General features: G+C 44.1%; 1 pseudogene across 1 annotated transcript in view; it reads left to right on the forward strand.

Annotated features, from left to right (window-relative positions):
* LOC311238906 (voltage-dependent calcium channel gamma-4 subunit-like) overlaps positions 1–13,756 on the forward strand; it is a 13,939-nt pseudogene extending 183 nt beyond the window's left edge. Inside the window, exons 2-5 of the transcript in view lie at positions 349–573; positions 9,539–9,622; positions 10,569–10,709; positions 12,924–13,756. The product of the transcript in view is annotated as a voltage-dependent calcium channel gamma-4 subunit-like (transcript). The remainder of the gene's footprint in view (positions 1–348; positions 574–9,538; positions 9,623–10,568; positions 10,710–12,923) is intronic.
* Positions 13,757–27,478: the final 13,722 nt, after the last annotated feature.

The following is a 27,478-nucleotide window of genomic DNA, read 5'->3' on the forward strand; positions in this document are numbered from 1 at the left end:
TCTCCTATCTCCTCCTCTCCTCTGTCCTCCTCTCCTCTGTCCTCCTCTCCTCTCTCCTCCTGCGTCTCCTCCTTCAGTGTGGTGTGAGTCTGACTCTCTCCTCTCTCCTCCTCCTCTCCTCCTCCTCTTCTTCCTCAGTGTGGTGTGAGTCTGACTCTCTCCTCTCTCCTCCTCTCCTCCTCCTCTCCTCCTCTTCTCCTCAGTGTGGTGTGAGCCTGACTCTCTCCTCTCTCCTCTCTCCTCCCCTCCTCCTCTCCTCCTCTTCCTCAGTGTGGTGTGAGCCTGACTCTCTCCTCTCTCCTCTTCTTCCTCCTCTCTTCCTCCTCTCCTCCTCGTCCTCTTCCTCAGTGTGGTGTGAGCGGGGCATCCAGGTCCTCCTGACCACCACGGGAGCGTTCGCCGCCTTCTCCCTGATGACGGTGGCCATCGGCACCGACTACTGGCTGTACGCCCGCGCCTTCATCTGCAACAGCACTGTGGCCAACTCCACGCAGGACGAGGCCAGCAGCAAGGACAAGAAGGACCCCGGGGCCCTCACCCACTCGGGGCTCTGGAGGATCTGCTGCCTGGAGGGTGAGCCAAGCCTGCTGGGTGTAGGGCCGAGCCCGAAGCCTGTTTTTGGGATTCAAACTTCGTCAGGGTTTTTCGAACGGACGTTTGAACCTTCGTGTTTAATAAAAAAATAATCTAATTTAATTTTTTTTATAATATATATATATATATATTTTTAATATATATCCTCAAACTAAATCCTCAATTTGAATAAAGTGATTAATCTGATTAAATTCGTTTTTTTTTTTTTTATTAAATCAACTTTCTTTAATGAATATAACTCATCAGTTTAATACTATAATATTAGTGTAGCCTAATCTGTATCTGCAACTGTGAAGAAAAACCCCATTGATTTAAACAGAATGAATAGACATACATATATATTTTTTTTTTTTTTTTTTTTTTAATTATTATTATAAAAAATTCAAATGTTGATTTAGAATTTGAATGCAAACGTAACGAACGAAGGTTCGAACGTTCGAACGTTTGGGCTCAGCCCTACTGGAGGGTGAGCCAAGCCTGCTGGGGGCCGTGTGTTGTTTGTTGTTTAACCCTAAGGACCCGGGGCCCTCACCCACTCTGGGCTCTGGAGGAGCTGCTGTCTGGAGGGTAAGCTGCTGCCTGCTTCAGGGGTCATACAAGGTCCTTGAAGTGCTTAAAGTGCTTGATATTTGACTAAAAAAAGTCAAGGCCTGGAATTCTTTGAAAACAGCCCATTTTTTAACATGGTGCTTAAAAAGTAATTGAAATTCAAATCAATCCGTTTTGTTCATCCATGATCAAATTGTTCTTAACTCATTGAGCGCCACGCCCCTTCCGGGAAATTAGGTCTAGATCGCCACCACTTGAATCAATGGGAGGACGGGGATATTTGCGAGTGCTTAAAATATATCTTAAATTATGGCTATGGGTCGAATACACCCGTTGCTTATCAATGACTTGCTTGCAGTCAGCATGTACGAAACGGATTGTTTTTTCATCTGCACATTTCCGTTTTATACCATTTTGAATACGAGTATAGTCTTGGTGATTTCTAGTCATTCCAGAGAAAGACGCGATAATAGCCCTTTAGTGGAATACACAAAACACGTTTTTCAGCTGATTTATGAATAGTTTTCAAATAAACGCTCGATTATTGATAGTATATGTGTCATCATGCACGATACAGAAGCGGGCTGAAAAATCGATTACCTGTGCATTGGTCGGCACACACACAGACACGTTGTGATCGCTGTGAAAGAAACATCTGATTAACCCAAGATTGGTAACATAGATTCCTCACCTCACATCTGATGTCCTGCAAAAAGATTAATCCAATTCCTGATCGCCATTCCAAATAGTGATCGGGTTTATTGATCCAACGTTATATATCCAAAACACATAATCCACGCTGGTCAGAGTGTCCTCAGTCAATGTGGTATAACGATACTGCATGCCCGAGAAGGAAAACCTGGACCGGACTCTTTTTTTTTTTAATGCACAGTCCCAGGCAAACCAATCCAATGATGTGCAATACCATCCGGGAGACGATAGGCGGCGGTATTTGCCCTTTGCGAGCTCAGACCCATTCCCAACGATAACGTCAGGTTGGATGGATGAAAATGAATGGATATCGCTAATAAAAGAAATAACGATTAAAACCCGACTATACTCGTGATTGGCGCTCAAGCGTCGGCGAGTTAACCTGACTATACTCGTGACTGGCGTCCAATGAGTTAATCAAGACATTTTATTTATTTATTTAAAGTGTAACTAATTGTCCTGGAAGGACAGAACCACGGCGTAGAGCTCCATTCAACCAGACTAAACAAGCGACCGGTCGATTGGGAAACAGACCCTTCTGTTCTACCTATGAGCTACAGTGACAGTTGTGCTGATGGAGGAGGGTACCGGCCGGAGCAGGAGGTGAACACACATGGATTCAAATCTGAGTCTCCCAAACATCTATGCCTCTGCCAAAGGCATACCTGCCTAGATCAAGATATTAGTCTTAAGGCCTCTACATGCTACAGCAACTTCAAAGCAACTTCAACACAACATCAGCGCCATTTCAGCGCGGTTGTTGTTTAGGGTCTTGTAGACTGTGTTGCGAGGATGCTGCGTACATGTCTCCAAAATCTAACCTAAACAACCGTTGCGTTGATATTGCGTAGCAGTGATTGGTTGGTTAGCGAATGGGGCGGGGCTGTCATAGAATAATATTGGTCTTGCAGAGAATACCATCCGCCATTGTTGTAGCCAGCCAGCGTTGATGCTAAATAATTAGCGTCACATAGCTGGCCTTTTTCTGAAAACCCAAGCACATATTGTTCCATAGCATACGCCTTCAGTTGATCATGACAAATCCTCTCTTACCTTGACGATTAAAAAGCCTCCATAATTTAGTAAATAAAGCTGTAGCCAGCCAGCTAGCATTGGTGCTATACAAAATGCTATCCACATTAGCTACATAGCTAACCAACTAAATACAATGGTATCCTGAGGTAACTTTAACGTTAAATACAACGTTTGCTAGTCGAAATGACTGGACACACACAGGGACAAGTTAAACATCAATCAATTAATTTATTCCAATAGGTAGTTTGAGCTGCATGTGAGCCGAGGTCCTCTCCATTGGAAACTAATGACGTTACGGTAACGTTAGCTCGAAAAGCACAGAAAGTTAAGCTGCTAGCAACAGACACTATAACACTTCCGGTCGGGGGATTTCAAAATAAAAGAGCGACGTCTAAAATCACCGGAAATACGTTTATTTTGTACATTATCTAATGTCAACACGAACCTAAACTAACTTTAGTTAAACTAACTTTGCGCGTCGATGTTGTCTTACTAGGCTTCAGGCTAAGGGAGATATTAGTCTTACTAGGCTTCAGGCTAAGGGAGATATTAGTCTTACTAGGCTTCAGACTAAGGGAGATATTAGTCTTACTAGGCTTCAGGCTAAGGGAGATATTAGTCTTACTAGGCTTCAGACTAAGGGAGGTATTAGTCTTACTAGGCTTCAGACAAAGATATATATTAGTCTTACTAGGCTTCAGACAAAGATATATATTAGTCTTACTAGGCTTCAGACAAAGATATATATTAGTCTTACTAGGCTTCAGGCTAAGGGAGATATTAGTCTTACTAGGCTTCAGACTAAGGGAGATATTAGTCTTACTAGGCTTCAGACTAAGGGATATATTAGTCTTACTAGGCTTCAGGCTAAGGGATGTATTAGTCTTACTAGGCTTCAGACCAAGATATATATTAGTCTTACTAGGCTTCATACCAAGATATATATTAGTCTTACTAGGCTTCAGACAAAGATATATATTAGTCTTACTAGGCTTCATACCAAGATATATATTAGTCTTACTAGGTTTCAGACTAAGGGAGATATTAGTCTTACTAGGCTTCAGACTAAGGGAGGTATTAGTCTTACTAGGCTTCAGGCTAAGGGAGATATTAGTCTTACTAGGCTTCAGGCTAAGGGAGATATTAGTCTTACTAGGCTTCAGACTAAGGGAGATATTAGTCTTACTAGGCTTCAGGCTAAGGGAGATATTAGTCTTACTAGGCTTCAGACTAAGGGAGGTATTAGTCTTACTAGGCTTCAGACAAAGATATATATTAGTCTTACTAGGCTTCAGACAAAGATATATATTAGTCTTACTAGGCTTCAGGCTAAGGGAGATATTAGTCTTACTAGGCTTCAGACTAAGGGAGATATTAGTCTTACTAGGCTTCAGACTAAGGGATATATTAGTCTTACTAGGCTTCAGGCTAAGGGATGTATTAGTCTTACTAGGCTTCAGACAAAGATATATATTAGTCTTACTAGGCTTCAGACTAAGGGAGACATTATTCTTACTAGGCTTCATACAAAGATATATATTAGTCTTACTAGGCTTCAGACTAAGGGCGATATTAGTCTTACTAGGCTTCAGACAAAGATATATATTAGTCTTACTAGGCTTCAGACTAAGGGCTAACAGACGCTTTGTTACGAGATGTGGCAATCGAGTGCACCATTGCACCCTATGCCATTGCAAGTTACCCATCTCTACAAGCACACAGATTTTCACGATGGCTCTCTCTTGTGCACAAAGCTCTGGGAGATGAAGCGTTAAACAATATGACCCTAGTTTGTTTGTTGTGTACCTTGGGTAAGACATGGTCCTATAATCAAATGTGAAATCCTGCTTATTTGTCTGAAAACTCAAATGTAATTTCCCCGATTTTGCCATGGGCGCCGCCATTTTAGATTTAGCTGGATGGTGACGTCACGGTGATGGTTTGGGCTGGGTCCCGGTTTACAGTGCTGGTTAGATAGCTACGTAAATATGGAGTGTCGTGAAAGTCAGTCAGTAAATTGTCAACCAAATGTAACGTTACCTACAGAAAAAAATTATTATATAATTATACTTGTAGTTGTATTATCTGCGAGACATCGCCACCACGCAACAAGTCAAAACGCTCTGCTATCTGCAAACAGCTCCACTGTCTGTGTGTGTATACTGTGCTTTGGTCAAATCACATTCAGCATTAGGTATCAGTTTCCTTTTTTTCCTCCCTCAATAATATTATGTTATTTATGTACGTTATCATTATGTAAACAAATGCATATGGATTGTTTGCTGCAACGTTTCTGAATGAATTGAAGCATTAATAAATAAGCAGATAATTATATTAGATGTCCATAACATTTGTGTTTTTAATTAGCATAAATAAATATGAATTCAAGAAGTTAAATACTGAATTAACGACACATTTATTAACAGGCTGAAAAAACTATTCGCCTATTTTATAGGCTAAACACTGTGTGTAAAATATAGGCTAAGCGGTGGTAAAAGGCAACTTTGGCTATAGCCTTCTAAAACAGGCTAAACTTCGTTTTGGCTTCTTGAGTTCACATTTCTTTGGTTTGCAGTGGTGCATCTGCGGGCCAATGTTCCGAGACATATTACATTTTATTTGTTAGGCTATTTGAATACACCAGCCCTAAATGGTGGATTCAAATAGCCTAACAATTATACAAATATATAAATAAATATGTCTCGGAACATTGGCTGTACACAGCACGTAAAATATAGGCTAAACAGTGCGCAAAAGTGCGATGTCTTTTATGCTGCACTGTGACAGCACTCCATCGTGACAGCCAGCTGAAGCGCGTGGGAGAAAAATCGAGACACATAATCGATTGCAAAAAGGTGGCCCACGCTCTCCTCTATGCCCGTGAATATTTTCACGCAAATTGGAATCACGGCGTGCCCGTGGCACACTTTACCGTTTCGGCGAGTTTTTTACACGCTGTCGGCTTTCCTTTTTTTTTTTTATTATTTTTTATCTTTTTCCCCCTTCTTTTTCCTCCGATTTTTTCCCATCCCAATGTTAGTCGTTATGCCAATTCCCAATCCCCTTCCTGGTCGCTGCGCACTTACCCCCCACAGTCCTTCTGGGAGAGTGGAGGCTATCACGTGCTTCCTCCGACACACGTCTAGCCAATCAACCGCTTCTTTTCACCTGGCAGCGCGGACTCTCACTGAGAGCATGTAACGTGTGGAAGGATCACACTACCGCCCTTAGATCCTATCCGCGCTTAGCAGGCGCCCCGACCGAACTGTAGGAGTCGCTGTTTACAACAACCCGGACCCACCCCGCCAGCTTCTCCCACCCTCTAATACTGCCAATTGTATTAGTGTGAACGGCCAGCCAAGCTGGTGACAACCCCGGAGCTGTGAGCTGGATTCGAACAGGCGAATCCACCGTCTCCGGGGTTGGTGACGAACGCAATCTCCGTTACGCCACCTGACCGCGTCAGCTTTCCTTTTCTAAGCATTTTCGGGGCTAGAAGTGATCGAGTAAATGTTGCGGGACGCCCAGATGTACCCACGGTAGAAAGCTTGCGTGGATCCCATAATAGGCTAATTTAATACAGCGTTTTTAAAGTCACGTTCACCTGTTACTTGCCCTTCTGCTCTACGGGAGGTTTCTGTCCTCCCTGAGCTCGCCTTAGGACACCTGCGTTACCGTTTGACAGGTGTACCGCCCCAGTCAAACTCCCCACCTATAGGCCAACCACGTATATATACTCACAATGAATGGTTTTGTTACACACGTATTATTATTCTGCAGTGTTCTGGAGGTCCAGATTAATGGTTGGGGTTGGTTCAACGGAGGGGTATGGATTGGGCTATCACCTAAAGTCCACGTTTATTATTTTCTCTATATATATATATTGTTTTATTTGTAAGATATATATTTACTGTTGACCTGATAGTGTTTTATTGTTTTATTGTTCGCCCGTATATGCTCCTTGTATCGCCGCTGCTTACAGCGCGCATTGGAACGGAGACAAAGTTATACCGTTAGTTTTGTATACAGCCGAGCCACTCAACACATATTGAACGGAGAAAAAGATAACCGTTAGTTGGAGAATAAAAGTGAGGAGAGAGAGGTGTTTTGCTACAGCGCTGTGGTGGTAACGTTAGTGCCGTTATTAGTTGGAAACGGTGTTGTGGTGTTGCCAAGGGAGAGGAGGAATACCATACTCCCGCATCGATCTGCCGACGGCGACGGGTAGAGGATAACAGAGAAAGAAGAGACTTTTAGACTGAGTTCGGTTGAGGCTGAACTCATATAGCAACCAACAGACTTTAGGTGATAGCCTAATCTATACCTTTCTGTTGAACTAATTCTAATTATTAATCTGGACCTTCAGAACATGCAGTATTATTAATTTGCTCAAATGTCGTGGCCTCACACAGTGCCAACTGCAGGTCTCGCCATCTCAGGTGCCAACTGCAGGTCTCGCCATCTCAAAGATGACAGAGCATGCAGCATCCCCCTACACAATGCTGTAAAATATTACATAAATGTGTTTTTATGAATAACAATATTTGAGGAGCCTAATAATATTGCTACAGCGTGCTGCAGGTAGTAGTAGTAGTAGCTAGGTATGTGGGAGGCTGCGGGCGAAACCATCTCCGTGACGTCAGCAACAAAATGGCGGTGCACATGTTGATAAATGCTACATAAATGGACATAACACATTTTTCTTAGAAACGGCTTATTTTTATAATGTGATTTTTTTCTGTGGTTTATCTAAATACTAATTTGATACTATGACTATGTTTATATCGCTATGCTTCATCTCCCCTTTAAGCTGGTTCCCTCATACCTAAGGGTGTTTCTGTGCACTAAGCAATACAAGTATGCCCTTCGTTCCCAAGATGTTCTGAAATTGGATGTTCCCTATATGAGAACTGAATGCTGCTCCTTCATCCTGGAACAAGCTACAGGAGGACCTAAAATTGCCAGGACTGGTCACCCTCGGAGAAGTTAAAGCCATCTTAAAAACCTATGAATTCAGTTCCCTCGGACAGTGCAACTGTGTTTGATAACTTGCCTGAAATTGGATCTTGCTGTGAATGTTTTATCTGTATTTTATTGTGATGTTCTTTTTTATGTTGAAACTTTCTGCTGCCTTGCTTGGCCAGATCGCTCTTGAAAAAGTGATTTTTATCTCAATGATGCTTATCTGGTTAAATACAGGATTTGATTGATTGATTGATTGATTGATTGAAGGGAGATATTAGTCTTACTAGGCTTCAGTCAGGGCTGCCTGCTGTGTCCAATGTGAAAGAAATAGAAAAACCTGTGCACGCACACACACAAACACACACACACACACACACGCACACACACAAACACACACACACACACACGCACACAAACAAACACACGCACACACACAAACACGCACACACATGCACACACATGCACACACACACACACACACATACACACGCACACACACAAACACGCGCACACACACACACACAAACACACGAACACACACAAACACGCGCACACACACACACACAAACACACGAACACACACAAACACGCACACACGCACACACACACACACACACACAAACACATGCACACACACGCACACACACAAACACACGCACACACACAAACACATGCACACACACAAACACATGCACACACACAAAGCGGTACATCTTTGGCAGAAAGCTGTGCTAATGTCACAATGCTTTAATCATGATGGTGACTCATTCAATGCAGATGGCGTGGGTTTCCATTTGCTACCTGAGCGGCAGGCAGCCTCAATACAACACAGACACAGACACAGACACAGACACAGAGACAGACACAGACAGACACAGAGACACACAGAGACACACAGAGACACAGACAGGGACACAGAGACACAGACACAGAGACACACAGAGACACAGACACAGAGACACACAGAGACACACGGACACAGACACACAGAGACACACACAGAGACACAGACACAGACAAACACGGACACAGACAATATTGTTTTATGTAACCTAGGATTTTTAGGCCACAGATAAACCACTAGAAACCAGTGTTGGAGATGCAGATGAAGGTGTGTTGTTGTTTGAGTGTGTTGTTGTGTTAGTGTGTTGTTGTGTTGTTTTTCTCTCTCTCTCTTCGTTTGTTTCATCATCCTCCCCCTCTCTCTCTCTCTCTCTCTATCTCTCTCTCTCTCTATCTCTCTCTCTCTAGCTCTCTTTCTCTCTCTTCCCCTCTCATCTCTCTCTCTTTCCCCCTCCTCTCTGTTTGTTTCATCCTCCTCCCCCTCTCTCTCTCTCTATCTCTCTTTCTCTCTCTTTCCCTCTCATCTCTCTCTTTCCCCCTCCTCTCTCTCTCTCTCCTTTTGTTTCATCCTCCTCCCCCTCTCTTTCTCTATCTCTCTTTCCCTCTCATCTCTCTCTCTTTCCCCCTCCTCTCTCTCTCTCTCTCTCTCTCTCTCTCTCTCTCTCTCTCTCTCTCTCTCTCTCTCTCTCTCTCTCTCTCTCTCTCTCTCTCTCTCTCTCTCTCTCTCTCTTCTTTTGTTTCATCCTCCACCCCTCTCTCACTCTGTTTGTCTCTCTTACCTTCTTACCTTCCTCTGCCCCCCTCCTCTCTATGCCCCCCCCCCCCTCTCTCTGGTTGCCAGGTTTAAAGAGAGGGGTTTGTTCACAGATCAATCATTTCCCTGACGACGCCGACTATGACCAGGATTCTGCAGAGTACCTACTGCGTGAGTCACACACACACACACACACACACACACACACACACACACACACACACACACACACACACACACACACACACACACACACACACACACACACACAGACACACAGACACACACACACACACACCATTGTGGGGCAAGGACTGAGAATAGGCGACTTCTCCTTGATGACCCTCCCGGAGCTCGGATAGGAGCGGGTCTGAGGCGGCCAGAAGATGCAGAGCGTAGGGATCTTGAGGGTGTGTAATTAGAGACCATTGACCGGAGGTAGGCGGGAGCAGTTCCCTTTGCCGCACGGTATGCCAGGTCGAGGGCCTTGAAGAGGATTCGTGGAGCAATGGGGAGCCAGTGCAGGTCCCTGAGAAGTGGGGTGACATGGGCTGACTTAGGTAGGTTTGAAATCAGGCGGGCCGCTGCGTTCTGAATGAGTTGAAGAGGCTTGGTGGCAGTGGCCGGGAGGCCAGCGAGCAGTGCGTTGCAGTAGTCGAGCTTCGATGTCAGATTGAAGTGAAGGGTGTTAGGATGGCAGGGTGCAGGGTGTTAGGATGTCAGGGTGCAACATTAGCTAATTTGCTACATAGTTGGTAACATTAGGTAACAAAACCTGTTATGTAAATTAAAAGTTTTTGCTGCCGTTAGACAAATGTATTAACTAAGCTAGCTATCAGCTAATAATTATAATTAATGTGTGTGTGGCTTTGCGAGTGACACAAGAAATACAACTTTTACGCATCTACAGAAATACAATTATAATCGCATTTCAAATTCAAACCATATCCAAAAGTGGATTGGATCAGATTTGAGATCACATTTCCATGTGGTTTTTCCCGCTGTCCAGACGTTCTAAAAAATCGATACAACCTGGATACACCAGCACCTCAACCGGGGCGTGGGGTATGTCTGTTTTTACTTTAACTGTACCTGTTGTACCTGTGTCTCTGTCCAGGTGTGGTGCGCGCCTCCAGTATCTTCCCCATCCTGAGCGCTATACTGCTCCTGCTGGGCGGAATCTGCGTAGCCTCCAGCATTTTCTACAAGAGCAAAAGGAATATCATTCTAGGAGGAGGCATCCTGTTTGTGGCTGCAGGTAATACTATGGAGTGTCTTTTCTCACAGTTAGATTAGATTAGATTAGCTTAAATAGTGTATGCTATAAAATATACAAATGAGTACTACTGAGTAATAGTGCTAATCAGGTGTATGTACAGAGTTGTAGTATTAATATGTACAGTGATACAGGTATAAAGACACTATGGTAGTAAGTAGGGGTGTAAAGGTACACGTATCCACCATACCAAACCATTTCAGTACTGGACCTTAGGTTCAGTACGGCTGTGTACCGAACAAATACAACGGTATGTTAACCACTAACGACCGCCCACCGGGGGCTGTTTTTTTCACAATCTAATATAATAATAATAAAAAAAAAATTTAACAAGTCGATTTATTGGGGCGGCTGATTGGCGCAGTGGGCAAGGCGCTCTCCACTAACGCAGGGTACGCTGGGTTCGAGCCCAGCTCTCGGCGTTGCTACCGGCTGGCCGGTCGTTCATAATAACACAATTGGCAAGTGTTAGAGGGTGGGATAGCCGGTGGGTGGGTATTGGACGTTGTGGACAGCGACTCCTACAGGTCGGTTTGGTGACGCCGGTGCGACGGAAACAGGAAGTAGCGGGGTCAGCGTGAGCCTCCACGCGTTACTCCTCGCCACTGAGAGTTCGAGCTGCTGCGGTGAAAAGATGCGACAGGCTGGCATAGTCTAGCAACGTTCAAGACAGGGGAGGGAAGAATTGGATATTAAAAAATTGGGATGGGAGAAAAATGGGGAGAAAAAGTGGATACAAAAAAAACAAGTCGATTTATTAATATCAATATAGAATATTTGTTGACAGCCCTACAAGTACAATTAGTTACTGCACACTACATCACCCCTGAGTGGAACATGGAAAGCCAAACTTTCCCCTACTGTACCGAAAACCCGTACCGAACCTTGACTTCAAAAACCGAGGTACGTACCGATCCGTGGTTTTTGTGTACCGTTACACCCCTAGTAGTAAGTCATACTGGCCAGCAGTGTAACTAGTAAGACTAGGTAAGGGATATGTACAGATATAGATATAGTATCTACACATAAAGAGAATGAATATATATATACAGTATATACAGCATTGTACATGCTAAAGGGCTGCACGATTAATCGAAAAAAAAATCGCGATCTTGATTCATACATCTATGCGATCTCATTTCTATTAATTTCATTTCTATTCCCCTATGCATTCACGTGTTGACTTATTTGCTTCGGAACAATCCCAGTTGTGATATCAATCACACTTACACGATGTAAAGCAAAACACGCTATTAATTCAACATTCAATATATTTTCTTACTTTTGTGTTGACCTGTCACCAGATTCCTGTTTTTGGGTTCCAGGTGAGAGGTAGGAGCTGGACAACACAACGGTTCCATAGCCTGAAGTCTTATAGTCATACAGTCCAAAGTTTATAAAAAATCCCACAGAAATGAGTTTTGTAGAAAGGTTTTTGTAATGTGTGTACCGGTAGAAATACAGCGTGATTATCCAAAATGGCCTTCCACTTCATAACATTATTCTTCGTCAACCTTCCCCAACTTCCCCCACTCTCACCCGCCCGTGTGGGATCTCTTTCAGAGCGGACGCTTGTTGGCTACAACGGTGATCAATCATTTCGCCATCAGCGGTGATTGGTCAGTTCAGGTCCGGTCAGAATCGGAAGTGGTTTGACGGAGCTCTTGTGTAACTCGAGACCCCGAAGCACGCAATTGGTTGAGTGTGGTGGTGATCGAAAAGGCGGCAAATTCTACTTTCAAACGGTGTATTGGATGATTGGTGGTTGGTATCTGCACTCACTGTTGGTCACGCCCCATTCCTGATGTGTCACTCCCTGTTCTGTCACCACTGGTCGCTGTCACTTTGCTGTCAATTACCCTGTCACTAATTGACGCATTGGAATGTTGGTGTTTGACTATATATTCACTTGTTGTCCTCTCTATCCCTGTCGAGGCTTCAGACCGTGTTTCGCGTGGAAGGAGCTGGAGATACTGCTGACCTTCTCGCTCTTGATTATTTCTCATGTATCTACCTTGCTCTCAAGTTGGCGCCCGGCGTCTTTCTCTGGATTCCCTGTGCTCTGTGTTCTTACATTAAAAAGGCACCGCTAAGAAAGCGCAATCATTCTCCGACTGGTATTATTTCCTCCTCTACTGGACTCACAATTGCTTTTACCTGCACCGCCACCGTAACAGATCCTGTCTCCGTCCCCAGGACTGAGCAACATCATCGGAGTGATCGTCTACATCTCCGCGGCGCTGAGCGACATCTCCCCAAGAAGGACGAGGACAAGAAGTGGCACTACTCCTACGGCTGGTCCTTCTACTTCGGCGGCCTGTCCTTCATCCTGGCGGAGATGGTGGGCGTCCTGGCCGTCAACATCTACATCGAGAAGAACAAGGAGCTGCGCTGCCGCTCGCGCTCCGCCGACCTCTTCAAGAGCACCACCAACGCCGTGCTGCGCCTGCCCAGCTACCGCTTCCGCCGGCAGCGCTCCTCGCGCTCCAGCTCGCACTCCACCGACCCGCCGCTCGGCTCCCGCGACACCTCGCCCGTCGGCGGCGGCAGCGGCAAGACTTCGGCGGCCTGCCGCCCTCAGCGCCGCCGTTTCTCCGTCGCCACGCTCCCCAACCCGCACCACGGCGGAGGCGGAGGGGGAGGGGGAGGGGACATCTCCATGTACACCCTGACCAGGGACTCCAAGCTGGGCGCGCCGCCGCTCTACGGGACGGTGGACCACGCCGCGCTCTACCAGCTCCACAACTACTTCCCCAAGGAGTCCGGCGGCGGAGGGGGGCGAGGAGGCGGCCATGCTGGGCGGCGGCGGGGGGACGCTCCCGTCCCTCTCCAAGTCCAACCTGGCGGCGGCGGCGGCCCAGAGCGCGGCGGCCTCCACCGTGAATACCTCCTCCAGCGCGGCCTCACCGCCCACATCGTCCACCGCGGAGAGAGGAGACCGGGGCGGGGGAACCCTGGACCGGCTGGGGGGCAAGCGAGACAGGGAGAGCAACTCGGACACCCTCAACAGGAAGACCACGCCCGTTTAAAGAGAAAAGATAAACAACCTCAGAGAGAGGAGCAGAGGGTAGAGGAGGGGAGAGAGAGAGAGAGAGAGAGAGAGAGAGAGAGAGAGAGAGAGAGAGAGAGAGAGAGAGAGAGAGAGAGAGAGAGAGAGAGAGAGAGAGAGAGAGAGAGAGAGAGAGAGAGAGAGAGAGAGAGAGAGAGAGAGAGAGGAGAGAGAGAGAGAGAGAGAGAGAGAGAGAGAGAGAGAGAGAGAGAGAGAGAGAGAGAGAGAGGAGAGAGAGAGAGAGAGAGAGAGAGAGAGAGAGAGAGAGAGAGAGAGAGAGAGAGAGAGAGAGAGAGAGAGAGAGAGAGAGAGAGAGAGAGAGAGAGAATTTTAATCCAGTGAAACTTGAATTGAGAGAGGGTGAGCATAAGTGTGAAAGAGGGAGAGAGAGAGAGCGAGAGAGAGAGAGAGAGAGCGAGAGAGAGAGAGAAGAGAGAGAGAGAGAGAGAGAGAGAGAGAGAGAGAGAGAGAGAGAGAGAGAGAGAGAGAGAGAGAGAGAGAGCGAGAGAGAGAGAGAGAGAGAGAGAGAGAGAGAGAGAGAGAGAGAGAGAGAGGGAGGGAGAGACAGAGTAAAAAGGAGGAGGGATCTTCAACGATTGGGTGACACTGTATTAACGATGTACTCGGCTGTCCTCAAACCTATTAGTAAATCGCTGCCATAAATACTTAACAGATTTCATACACAGTCATGAGGGTCTTTAATGATATGTATCTAGATACAACATGTTCATGACAACTGCCTTAAACACGGTCATGACTTCTCCTCCTCCTCCGCTTGGTGGCTCCCGGCAGTGGTGTAGTGGTGCAGCTGTTGATGTGTAACACAGTGGTCTAGGCTGAGCCCAAACTTCGAACGTTCGGACATTCGTTTGTTACGTTGGCATTCGAATTCTAAATCAACATTCGAATAATTTTCTTTTATTCATTTTAATTTTTTTATGAATGTGTCTTTTCATTCTGTTTAAACCAATGGGGGTTTTCTTCACAGTTGCAGATAAAGATTAGGCTACACTAATATTATAGTATTACAACTGATGAGTTATATTCATTAAAGAAAGTAAAAGAAAAAAAGACTAATTTAATCAGATTAATCAGTTTATTCAAATTGAGGATTTAGTTTGAGGATATTTATATATTAAAAAAAGAAATTGTGAAGAAAAAAACATTTCTGATTTTTTTTTAATTATTATTAAAAACGGAGGTTCGAAAAACCATGATGAAGTTCGAAGCCCAAAAACAGGCTTCGGGCTCAGCCCTACAGCGTGTGGTGGTGCAGCTGTTGCGTAACACGTTGCTTCCTTTCCGTCTAGCAACGTCCCCAACACTGGCAGCAGAGGACGCAGGCATTATGTTCCACCTGGAGAAGGGGGCGTATAGGGCGGCTAGGTGGCGCAGTGGGCAAGGCGCTCGCCACCAACGCAGGAGATGCCCAGCTCTCGGCGTTGCTACCAGCTTGGCTGGTCGTTCGTACTAATACAATTGGCAGTATTAGGGGGTGGGAAGCTGGTGGGTGGGGATCGGACGTTGTGGACAGCGACTCCTACAGGTCGGTTGGTGCGCCTGTGCAGTAGAATCAGGAAGCGACGAGGGCGGCGTGTCCCTCCCACGCAGACCCTCGCCGCTGAGAGACCGCGCTGTGCAGGTGAAAAGATGCGACGGCTGCCTCCTCGAGTACCGGAGGGGACGCGTGATGCAAGGCTTCGTCCACATTGCAGCCGGCTTGTGGGAGGCATGGCCGAACAGCGTTCGAGACAGGGGAGGGTAGAATTGGACAATACGAAATTGGGGACGGGAGAAAAATGGGGAGAAAAAGTAGATAAAAAAAACTAAAAAAAGAGAAGGGGGCGTATACTGTGAACCTGCCTATTGTTTTATTTTGTATCGTGTCAAAGGTGTTTGTCGTGCCGATAGGAGCCTATATACTCCACGTCCCCAGAGAAAGTAAAAGGGCACGCTGCATACCCCTGCGCTCAGCCTCCACAACTACACCACTGTTCACATCCCTAGTTAGCTTGTGTGCGCGATATACTGTATATCTCATCTTTAATAATAAATGTGTTTCTAGGCTTCATGACTGAGTATGATATTCACACGATGCCGAAGGTCACCTGTACCACCAAGGGCTGTAGGTCACAGGGTCGGGGGTCAATTCACTTCAAACTCAGGGAGTGGGTTTTCATTTACAATTCCAAAATCTGTTTTTTTATTTTGTTTGATTTGTTGTTTTTGAGAATTTGAATAAGTGATGCTGCTCGCTGTGATATTGACAAATGGCTGAAGACAAAGCATTCCGAATTTGATTATTGGAGTGTATATCGTTGTTTAAAAAAATTATAATAGATGCACTTTTTTACATGTTTGAGTTAGAAAAATGTTAAAGGAATTGACCCCAACCCAAGTAAAGGAAGAGTTGGATGGAGAGAGAAAGATTGACAAGCCTTCTGTCGCCCGATCCCTCCATCCATCTTCTAACTACAAGTATATCCTATTCCACTGACTGGAATAATAAATGTATTATTAACCATATTATTGAGTATATTATCGATTCATTCACTTCGACAAAAGCACACAATGTCTGTAAATGGTAAATCTTTGAAGTGGTCTTCTGTCCTGCCGAGTGCTTGGTTATCATTATGTAACAGGTCACATGACTGTAATATCGCCGCCTTGCTGTTGTTCCTATGGTCATTATGGTTATTGCAGGGTATTTGTACTTTTTTGAGATCAGATTCTTTTTTTTCTTTTTTGTATTTTTATATTACTTTCGAGTTTAGGGTTTTTAAATCATGTGATCTCGCTTCTTCACAGTGAACGGTGTCACTGGGAAGAGCATGAACGCACATGTGAGAGATCATGTATATGTTCATCTATTCACCATCATCCTCATTATTTATTATTATCACATCATTTCTTTGCTGGCTATTGATTATATATATTAATTAATCGACATTACCAACATAGCCTAATAATCTGTGTTTTTTAATGTTCTGACTAGTGTATAACTGTAAACGATAGACTTAATATGAATATTTATTTTGGTGGTGGTACATATAGATATTATAATGTTAGTGTCTCAGAGATCCTCCTGTTCACACCATGTATCGTTAGGCGTCTACCTGGGATTTCCATTCAATAGTGGAACTATTGGGACACTGATCAATAGTGGAACTATTGGGACACTGATCAATAGTGGAACTATTGGGACACTGATCAATAGTGGAACTATTGGGACACTGATCTAAAATTGGTATTTTTCTATGTTCTGCTTTGCTGTCTTAGTTTTAACTGAGGCCTAGAAAGACACAGCATCAGGAAGGATCTCAATCAGTTTGAATGTGAAAGCAACACTGTTGGAGACTCTAAACGAGTCAAACAGCAAAATAAATGTAATAAAAATAAATAACTAAAGCTCATCGTCCCCAATATTTGCATTATTGACAAGTGGAACCAGAATGTGTTCATGAGGTCATATATTTCTACTCTACAGTAACCTATAAAGGACATTAACAGGGGAAGCAATACAATATTCTGATCCTCACCAGAAAAGACAAAAAACTATAATAAATATATATTCAATAAAGTTATATATGAAATGTGGTTGTGTTGTGTGAGTTATTGAGCACAGATAACAATGGGTCTCATTCACCAACGGACTTAGGACAAAATATCTGACACATTTTTGTCAGATCTTAAGACATTTTCGGGCCGATTCTGGGATTCACCAACGGTCCCTTCTCCTGGATTCGGTCCTAACTAAGAGCAGGATTTAGGAGCGCTGAAGAGCAGTCGTAAGTCGACAGACTGGTGTGCGCCGTGTTCTTAAGGGCTTTGTTTGGGAGGAACCGTGGTGATTTCGTTCATGTCAACTCTACATGCCTTGGAATTAATTAATCATAATTTAAATAAATATGACAATATTTGTATGATACAAAATTACGTTTTATATTTAAAGTCATGCCTCAACGATGCATTTGATGTCCGAAAATAAATACTACACAAACACTGCAAATGACAGTGGATAAATAAATAAGAACTAAAGCTAATCAATCACGTGGATATATCTATAGTGGAATAGACGTATTCATTTGATGTATTCTATATTTATACCATCTTGTTGCACGCTCCTGGCCACCTGTTCAGCGCACACACACGCACACTGTATAGCCTACTGTACGTGTCTAATGGATGAACAGTAGGCTTATATTATTCTAATTACTTGTTTCATTAGGATTTAGTAGATACTATATGCTCTGCCCTATACATAGAGTAAGTACAGTACACATCTTAACTCAATCAGTGCCAGACCCGAGGATAGTCGGGTTATCTAGCCGACCGTTCAACGCCAGACCCGAGTATAGTCGGGTTTTCATCATTATTTCTTTTATTCGATATTTCCATTCATTACAGGCACAGAGACTTGGGGTTAACATGGGGAATCATCCTGAGAATGCCAAAGTGCAATACCGGCCGCATCCTCCCCGGTGGCAGTATCGAGCACCCTTTGAAACCTTATATCTTGGCTTGTGTAACGTTCAAATGTCTCCGGGCGCACTTTTCTTTGTCAGGCAAGTCGAGCGGGTATCCCGATTGCATTGAGAAGGGTCAAATGCCCCCGATGCATCTGTTGTGGTGGATTATGTTGGCGACACGATGAACACCAATACTTGCACTCGCGATCAGACAATTGGAATATTCTTTTTGGGGTACTCCCTAGTGAAGGTAAGGACTAAATGATATCAATCCTACTTTGATCCATCGATGATTTCACCTCGATCGCAACGTGTGTGTGTAACGTTACTCCACAACGTATGCCGTTGATGGCGATCAAAGCATCAAAAAACGACCCCCCCCCCCTTTCATGCATTTATGATGAAACATAATACCTATTATATACATTTAATTTGGAAATAGTGTCCAGGCGAGAAACGGCAACGCTTTTAGTGAAATTCACGTTTTGCTGCATATCGTCGTTTTCTGGGATTAGACAGGATCACTCTAAAACTATACTTATATTCACCACGGTATAACACGCGACCGTATTCTTTTTCACATATTGAACGATAGATAGGTGATGTCAAATGGGCCATAGTATTGTATCCATAGCTATAATATAGAATATATATATTCCTATCTTTTAGAGCGTTGGCGTGGTAGGAACAAACGATGCTCAGTGGCATCCAAAGAGTTAAGGACACCACAGAGTCGGGCTTACTGTGAGCGGACCGGACTCTGTGGAGATGTAACGCTAAAGGTGCTCCCATAGTCGAGCGGACTGTACACAGAGCGGACTCCGCGAAGGTCCGCGCAGACTCAAAGCGTACTCCAAGTGCGAAGCTCCAATTTTCGAATGCCCGGACGTCTGCGCCACTCACTTGGTCTCACATAAAAGGCTGCTCTGCGTTTTGGTTGACATCGACCTGCATTTAATGTGACGCCGATCTGCATTTGACTCTGACCACTCGCTCCGTGCCAAGTGAGAGTAGGGCAGGATCATGATTAAATGGGTAGGATTGGTCCGGTAAAACGTTGGCAGGTACAGGTAGATGACACTAAATTTAGTTGTACTATCGCTAATCGTCACCCATTCCTATTCATATACATTTGGACCATGATGTCTTATTTCATCATCTGAAGAAACTTGAGATGTTTTTCTTTTTAAACTTAAATTTTTATTTGCAGATTTCTTGACTTACAAACATCAAGAACATTACGACATTACAATTGACAGACAAAATTATAAGAAAATATCATCTAAATCAAGTAAAAAAGGACATAAATAATAAATAAAAGTAAACATATTGTGGCATGGGGTCATCGGTACATTGAGTATTTACGTTTCAGTCTCTTCTCTTAGTTCCTGTCCTTCTTCTCTGGTGTCGTTCCTAATTGTCCTATAGTCTTCCCATTTTTCCCATCTTGATATGAATTTCTCCTCCTGTAACCTCAACATATGTGTTATTCTCTCCATTTCTTGTATCTCCTCTACTATCCCTACCCATTGGTCCATAGTCGGTTGATCTTCCTTGTACCACAGTCTGGTTATTGCTTTCCTGGTTGCCACTAATAGTATCTTTAACAGATATGTGTCTTCCCCCTGTATTTCTTCCTGCATCAGTTTTCCTAGATACAGCACTAAGCCTGTCTGGGGTATTTCGTATCCTATTATTTCGTTTATTGTCTCTCCTATTCCTTCCCAATAATTTTTTATTTTCTGACATTCCCAGAATATGTGTGTGTGGTTCGCACCCTCTTTTCCACACATTCTCCAACAAAATGTCTGCGCTGGTGCATATTTGCCTTTCATCCCTGGTGTTATAAAGAATCTAATTATGTTCTTCCATCCAAATTCCCTCCATACCATTGAACCAGTTGTTGAGTGCTGTACTTTGCATATGTTGTACCATTCCTCCTCTGTAATCTCGATCTCTAGTTCCTTCTCCCATCTTTCTTTTATGTATTCGGTTGTATCCCGCTTACTGTCCCTTTCTTCCCTTCATATGCCCTTACTATCATCCTAATTATTCCATTCTGGTCTTTGTCCTTGTCTCCTCTTATTTCTTTGTTTTTCTTTCAGTTTTTGTAGGGTCTGTATTTCTTCCTTTTCTATCATCGTACATATCGCTGTTAACCCCCCCCCCCCCCCCCCCCCCCCCCCTTTCCAATCTTTTGAATCCATGGTCTCCCCTCCCCGGCTTGAATCTATTGTCGTGTGTTACCCATCTCAAGACCTTGGATTCTTTTTCTAACTTGTGTGTTTTTACTACTGTGTTCCATATTTAAAGTGAATTTAGTGATTGGATCCAGCAATTGTTCCTGTCTCTTAAATAGTTCCCTATCCCCTATTAGTGCCTGTACATTGTATCCCTCCCCTTCCTTTTCAATGTCTTTCCATCTGGCTTCATAATTTACATTGCACCAGCATGTCACTGCTCTGAGCTGTGCTGCGTAGTAATAGTCTCTCAGACTGGGTACTGACATTCCCCCCTTCTCCTTTGGTAGTTGTAGAGTAACTTATCTGATCCTCTGCCTCTTCCCTGCCCAAATTAATCTCGATATCAGTCTGTCCCATTCTCTGAATTGGTTTTGTGGTATTGGTATGGGTAAAGACTGATATAGGTATAATAACCTTGGTAGTATGTTCATCTTGATGATTTCTATCCTTGAGTTGAAGTCTAGGGGCATTACTGTCCATCTTTCTAAGTCTCTATTGATGTTCTGATTAATCTGTATATAGTTTGCATCAAACAGTTTCCCCACTCCTTGTTTTTTATTTTTGTATTGATCTTTTCCCCCCTCCTTTTTCCTCCGATTTTCTCCCATCCCAATGTTAGTCGTTATGCCAATTCCCAATCCCCTTCCTGGTCGCTGCGCACATACCCCCCACAGTCGGTCTGGGAGAGTGGAGGCTATCACGTGCTTCCTCCGACACACGTCTAGCCAATCAACCGCTTCTTTTCACCTGGCAGCGCAGACTCTCACTGAGAGGGTGTAACGTGTGGAAGGATCACACTACCCCCCTTAGATCCTATCCGCGCTGAGCAGGCGCCCCGACCGAACTGTAGGAGTTGCTGTTTACAACGACCCGGACCCACCCCGCCAGCTTTCCCACCCTCTAATACAGCCAATTGTATTAGTGTGAACGGCCAGCCAAGCTGGTGACAACGCCGGAGCTGTGAGCTGGATTCGAACAGGCGAATCCAGCGTCTCCAGTGTTGGTGACGAACGCAATCTCCGCTATGCCACCTGACCGCCTCCCCACTCCTCTTGTGATGTTTACCCCTAAGTATTTAATCTTGTCCATGTCCCATCTAATTTCGTACCTTTCCCTAATTTCTGTCGTTGGAATATAATTCCATGTTAAGGTCTGTGTCTTCGTCACGTTAAGCTTATATCCTGAATAGTGCCCATATTCTTTCAGTAGATCCATCAGTACCGGGAAGCTTGTGTCTGGCTGTCTCATATATACTATCACGTCGTCTGCGAATAAACCTAGTTTGTGTTCTGTCCCCTTGATCTCTACCCCTTTGATGTCCTTAGTCTGTCTAATTAATTGTGCCAGTGGTTCGATAAATACATCGAAGAGTGTCGGCGAAAAACAACAGCCCTGTCTGGTAGCCCTCTCTAGTTTGATTGGGTCCGTCAAGCTGCCATTTACCTTAATTCTTGCTGTCGGTTCCTGATATAGTGCTTTAATTGTTCTCATAGCGTCTTTGTCTAATCCAAACTTATCTAGTACCTTGTATAGAAATACCCAGCCCACACTGTCGAATGCCTTTTCTGCATCTAGACTAACCAGTATGGCACTACCTCCTTCCCTCTGTATCTCCTCCACTATCTGCAATGTCTTCCTTATGTTATCCTGCGTCTGTCTTCCTTTAATGAATCCGGTCTGATCTTCATCTATGATGTCTGGCATAAACGTCTCAAATCTTTTGGATATTATCGATGTATACATCATGTAATCCACGTTAAGTATGGACACAGGTCTGAAACTGCTACATAGCTCTTTATCCTTTCCTTCGTTTGGTATTGTGGTAATTATGGCTTCTTTCCATGAGGGTGGCATTATGCCCTCTTTCATCGTGTGTCTAAATGCTGCTTCTAATATGGGAGTTAGTTCCTGTCTAAATGTCTTGTAGAATTCTGATGGGAATCCGTCACTACCCGGAGATTTGCTATTCTTTGCTCTACTAATTGCATCCTCTACTTCTTGTTCTGTGATTTCTGCACAATGAACACGAGGATGAGTGAGAGAAAAAGAGCCCCAGATGAAGAAAATACACAGATGAAAAGAAACCAACATGAGGAGATGATGCAACAGGCGAATCAAGCTACACAGTACCATGTGATGGTCTCTCTCTCTCACTCAGTACCATGTGAAGGTCTCTCTCTCACACAGTACCATGTGAAGGTCTCTCTCTCTCTATCTCTCTCTCTCACACAGTACCATGTGAAGGTCTCTCTCTCTCTCTCTCTCTCTCTCTCTCTCTCTCTCTCTCTCTCTCTCTCACACACACAGTACCATGTGAAGGTCTCTCTCTCACACAGTACCATGTGAAGGTCTCTCTCTCACACAGTACCATGTGAAGGTCGCTCTCTCTCACTCAGTACCATGTGAAGGTCTCTCTCTCTATCTCTCTCTCACACAGTACCATGTGAAGGTCTCTCTCTCACACACAGTACCATGTGAAGGTCTCTCTCTCTCTCTCTCACACACACAGTACCATGTGAAGTCTCTCTCTCACACAGTACCATGTGAAGGTCTCTCTCTCACACAGTACCATGTGAAGGTCGCTCTCTCTCACTCAGTACCATGTGAAGGTCTCTCTCTCACACAGTACCATGTGAAGGTATCTCTCTCTCCCTCTCTCTCTCTCTCTCTCTCTCTCTCACACAGGACCATGTGAAGGTCTCTCTCTCACACACAGTACCATGTGAAGGTATCTCTCTCTCTCTATCTCTCTCACACAGTCCATGTGAAGGTCTCTCTCACACTGTACCATGTGAAGGTCTCTCTCTCTCACTCAGTACCATGTGAAGGTATCTCTCTACACAGTACCATGTGAAGGTCTCTCTCTCTCTCTCTCTCTCTCTCTCTCTCTCTCTCTCTCTCTCTCTCTCTCTCTCTCTCTCTCTCTCTCTCTCACAGTACCATGTGAATGTCTCTCTCTCTCTCTCTCTCTCTCTCTCTCCTCTCTCTCTCTCTCTCTCACACACACACAGTACCATGTGAAGGTATCTCTCTCACACAGTACCAAGTGAAGGTCTCTCTCTTTCTCTCTCTCTCTCTCTCTCTCTCTCTCTCTCTCTCTCTCTCTCTCCTCTCTCTCTCTCTCTTCTCTCTCTCTCTCTCTCTCTCTCTCTCTCTCTCTCTCTCTCTCTCTCTCTCCTCTCTCTCTCTCTCTCTCTCTCTCTCTCTCTCTCTCTCACACAGTACCATGTGAAGTCTCTCTCTTTCTCTCACACACAGTACCATGTGAAGGTATCTCTCTCACACAGTACCATGTGAATGTCTCTCTCTCTCTCTCTCTCTCTCTCTCTCTCTCTCTCTCTCTCTCTCTCTCTCTCTCTCTCTCTCTCTCTCTCTCTCACACAGTACCATGTGAATGTCTCTCTCTTTCTCTCACACACAGTACCATGTGAAGGTATCTCTCTCACACAGTACCATGTGAATGTCTCTCTCTCTCTCTCTCTCTCTCTCTCTCTCTCTCTCTCTCTCTCTCTCTCTCTCACAGTACCATGTGAAGGTCTCTCTCTCTATCTCTCTCTCTCACACAGTACCATGTGAAGGTCTCTCTTGATTGATTGATTGAAAAGTTTATTAACAGATTGCAGAATGGGTACAGTACAGTACAGCTCAATACATACACAATTTAAGGGGATGCAGACCAGAGAAAGACTTTCGTCTTGTTTACATCAGGGTCCCCCATTTTAATTCATCATATGACACACACATACAGATAGACAGTACTGCTACATCTATACATTTATGACATACCAGATTTGCAAATACAGTACTGTTTGTGATACAAAAGTGTCCAGAAAACATAGAAACTGTACTTGGAGGAGGTTGGGTAGGTGGGGTGGGGTTGGGTGGGTGGGTGGGGCTGTACATTGGAGGTGGGGGGGGGGGGGGTTGGGTAGGGGGGGACACTGTACACTGTACATTGGGAATACTGACAAAGCCATACTTGGTCATTTACTGTACAACTGGGTTAGGACATTTGTAGGGCCAGTTTCGAATTGCAGTCTCCGTAGGTGTTTTTTGAGAGTGTTTTGAAAGTGGGTAGTGATTCACATTCCTTTACAGCTCGGGTAGGGCGTTCCACATTGATGTGGCATAATTGCGAAACGTGTTTAGTCCCTTGTTTGAGCCGAATCTGGTTTAATATGATTTGTGGAGCTCCCTCTGGTGTTGTGATCGTGGTATTCACTGACCTTTGGGAAGTATTTTGACATGTACATGGGTACCTTGGTCGCGTAGTGTATCTTGTAGACCAGGTCCATTGCAAGTTGCTGTACTCTGTCGTCTACTCTAAGCCATCCTAGGTTGTCAAAGTGGGCAGGGGTGAGGTGGGTTCTAGGAGTCAGGTCAAGCAGTAGTCTGACTAGTTTGTTTTGAGATGTTTGTAATTTGGTTTTTAGTGCCTTTGAGGTGCTTTGGTACCATGAGGTGCAAGCATAGTCGTAGTACCCTTGAATGAGTGCTCCTCTCTCTCTCTTACAGTACCATGTGAAGGTCTCTCTCTCTCTCACAGTACCATGTGAAGGTCTCTCTCTCTCTCACACAGTACCATGTGAAGGTCTCTCTCTCACACACAGTACCATGTGAAGGTCTCTCTCTCTCACCCAGTACCATGTGAAGGTCTCTCTCTCTCTCTCTTCTCTCTCTCTCTCTCTCCTCTCTCTCTCTCTCTCTCTCTCTCTCTCTCTCTCTCTCTCTCTCTCTCTCTCTCTCTCTCTCTCTCGCTCTCTCTCTCTCACACAGTACCATGTGAAAGTCTCTCTCTCTCACAGTACCATGTGAAGGTCTCTCTCTCTCTCATCCATTAAATCTGCCCCCTCCATCGAGTCTTTTAAATCGAAACTCAAAACCCACCTATATCGCCTGGCCCTCCCTGACTCACTTTGACTCTTGCCATGCTTGTTGACGTGTTGTTCTGTTTTCCTTTGTCTATCCGTTGGTTGTTTTTTCTGTTTATTCTATACTTTTCTTTGTTCTTAGCTATGTGAAGCACTTTGGTTGACAAGCGTCATGTCTAAATGTGCTATATAAATAAATGTGATTGATTGATTGATCTCTCTCTATCTCTCTCTCTCGCTCTCTCTCTCTCACACACACACAGTACCATGTGAAGGTCTCTCTCTCTCTCTGGGCGTATTGGGGGAGAGACACAGACACACAAGAACACATGTCAGTAATTAAAATGTACTCAGAAATGTTTGTCTGAAGAAGTCTGTCACCAGAATTACATTTATTTGTCTCGATATATGAACTGGTATGACTCATCTCATTTTTTTTAATGTGCGCTGTGCTCCATAATGACACCTTGAACGGATGGTGTTGAAGGTCCTGACCCCTTTCTGGGTCGCTGGAAACTCTGACTCAGCCATCGAGTACATCGTGGAAGCGGCATATTGGAGAGAGGGAATAACAAGGTCAAAGGTCACCGTATACCCAGGGGACAGAACCTAAGGTCACGGAAGCACAAAAGAGCGACGAACAATACAGAGATAATTAGCAGCTGAACAAACGACAACTTACAGAGAGAGAGAGGATCAATAAGAAGATCATTCTTCTAACAACAATAATACAGAAGAGGACAGAGTAATTAAGATGACAATAATAATAATAATAATAATAATAATAATATAATAATATAATAATAATAATAATAATAATATAAATAATAATAATAATATAATAATAATAATAATAATAATAATAATATAATAATAATAATAATAATAATAAATAATAATAATAAACTTTATTTGTATAGCACCTTTCATACAAAAAGTGCTTCACAACAGAAAGAATACTCAAATGAGCACGTAAAGTGCAGACGTATAAAATCACAGTTTTTCACATTAGGATCTAACATCCCAACAGGTCACCTTGTTTATGGTTTGATTCTGTTGCATGACGATGACTAATAATACTGAGAGGTCCGGGGGAGGCGCTAGAGGGGGGGGGGGGGGGGGGGGGGGGGGGGGTCGGGTCCCAGAAGGAATATGTGTACAAATGGATTTCAAGGGGATCAATAAAGGAATATCTTATCTTATCTTAATTAACGTGTTGGACCCTGCAAGATGCAGTGCAGAGCAGAGGAGACAAGGATGCAGGTGTAGATGTTGCCAAGAAGTAACAGTGTGTATTTGAGCCGCCAAACATAAAAAAGTAATATATACAAAACGCGATAAAATAAAGGGAGAAAGCTTCGTCTCCAAAAAACACCAAACAATAATCGGACTGTACAACATACGAGAAAATAGAGGTAGAGAAAACGTATATGCTCCCAAAAACGGTTAACTAAACACGGAGGCAAACAAATAGCGTGAAATACACGGTGAACAGGCTTAGCCTTGAATAATGCTTTACATACGGAATACACGGCAAACTACACAACAGACTTTCCACACTTAACTTCCCGTGCTGGCGAGGAACGTTAAGGCTTTATACCGCGCGATACATGCAACAGTCGTGGCGAATGATGAACCACTCACAGGGAAGTGAGGCACGGCAAGGTATTTAAAATGGCTTGAGTTAACCACACACCTGTCAATAATTACTGTGATTAAGACAGACAAACATAGATGTACCCACAGGGAACCCAGGGGCTCGCTCACCCATTCGAGCGAACCCCCAGCGTTACAATATGACAATATGACTGTGTTTAATATCATTAGAAGCAGAACAGGGGGGGTGTAACCTCCTGGGAGCAAAAGTATATATAATAATATAAGTATATATTTTCTGTTAGGATCTCTGGGTACTGTATATTGCATATGTGTATATGTCACAAATGTAACAGTAATATACCTGTATGTCATGTATGTCCCTATGTCATAATGTCATGTATGTTGTGTATGTCATAAATGTCACTATGAATTGAAAATGGGGACCCTGATGTAAACAAGACGAACGTCTTTCTCTGGTCTGCATCCCCCTTAACAATTGTGTGTATTGAGCCTTACTGAT

Source organism: Notolepis coatsorum (genome assembly GCF_963971535.1).
Source record: "Notolepis coatsorum genome assembly, chromosome: 13".
NCBI classification, from domain to species: Eukaryota; Metazoa; Chordata; class Actinopteri; order Aulopiformes; family Paralepididae; genus Notolepis; species Notolepis coatsorum.